General features: G+C 40.6%; 1 protein-coding gene across 2 annotated transcripts in view; it reads left to right on the top strand.

Moving 5' to 3' along the window:
• The window catches only part of LOC128247622 (uncharacterized), a 112,475-nt gene that overhangs the window by 21,971 nt on the left and 89,073 nt on the right, over positions 1-1,431 (top strand). The window lies entirely within an intron of this gene.

The following is a 1,431-nucleotide window of genomic DNA, read 5'->3' as shown; positions in this document are numbered from 1 at the left end:
ATGTTGGCACTCTGTCGCTTACGACGTCGAGGGTTCCAGTTGATCTGATCAAAGGACCAGCCTGCTCGTGAAATTAACAGACAAGTGTACCCTTAACGTAGTTCTCGGGGATATTCAGCGTGACACAGTGTGACAAGGTTGACCCTTTGAATTACAGGCACAACAGAAACATGAAGAAAGAGCGAGAGAAAGTTGTGGTGGAATAGTACAGCAGGGTTCACTACCATCCTCTGCCGGAGCCTCGTGGAGCTTTAAGAGTTTTCGCTCAATAAACACTCACAACGCCCGGTCTGGGAATCGAAACCGCGATCCTATGACTGCGAGTCCGCTGCCCTAACCACTGGGCCATTGCGCCTCCATACACGCGCACATACATAAATACATTCATACATTCATTCATACAAACACATCCGGTGAATGTGAAAGTCTCGTCAAAAATTGGGGAAAGTGTGAACATCAGTGGAGGACTAGCGAGAAACTTAAAAACCTTATGTCCAAACTACAGGCACTCATTTATAACTGCTTTCATAGATGCACTGGACTACTTCACAACACATCTGCATTAAAACTTAGAAGTGCTTGGTTTTCTTCAAATAAAGGAAAAAACCCAGTGCTTTGCATTCTCCAAATACAATCGAACTGGGGCTCAGTGAAGGTTTGTAAAAAATTTCAATGATTTTTCCATTTGAGGTTCCTGGGCGAATATGTGTACACAATCTTACATGTACTTATATATAGAATACACATACACGCACACATGTAAACTATAATGACGTATACTTTTGTACTAACGTGTCACGCACACTCATTACATGAGTAAAAGTTTCTCTAGACGCACCAACATAAGCAGAATGTACACGTCAAACAGTTTAGATAACCACACACCACAGGAGCTGTCTTGACTTAAACAAAAGAAGCTTGCCGTTTTGTTGATTCTGAAAATGAAAAACGTACATTAATACATACATACATACATACATACATACATACATACATTCATACATACATACATACGTATGTGTGTATGTGCACGCATGTCATAGCAAGGTGTAGTAGAGATAGACCAAAGCTATGAGGACAATTAATCCTTAGCATGCAGGAAAGCAAAATAAGTGCTTTATAGTTGGAGTGGTAATAATTGAATCCGGTTGTTTCGTATGGTGGTCATATGGGTAACGTAAGAAGAGAAGCATATTGCCATTTAAACCAGAACCATCCAGACATTCTCTGGTGGCATCAAGTCTGCTCGGCATTGCTGAAGAGAGCGATCCTGTCGGACGGTACCAAAACCATTGCGACCCCTGGACAGCAGCTGATGAAGGGTGTCCTGCGGTGTACAACACTTATGCAATTTCTCTCTCTCTCTCTCTGTATACACACACATATATATATATATATATATATATATATATATATATATATATATATATA

Source organism: Octopus bimaculoides, chromosome 4 (genome assembly GCF_001194135.2).
Source record: "Octopus bimaculoides isolate UCB-OBI-ISO-001 chromosome 4, ASM119413v2, whole genome shotgun sequence".
Lineage (NCBI taxonomy): Eukaryota > Metazoa > Mollusca > Cephalopoda > Octopoda > Octopodidae > Octopus > Octopus bimaculoides.
This window is presented reverse-complemented; position numbering and strand designations above follow the sequence as displayed.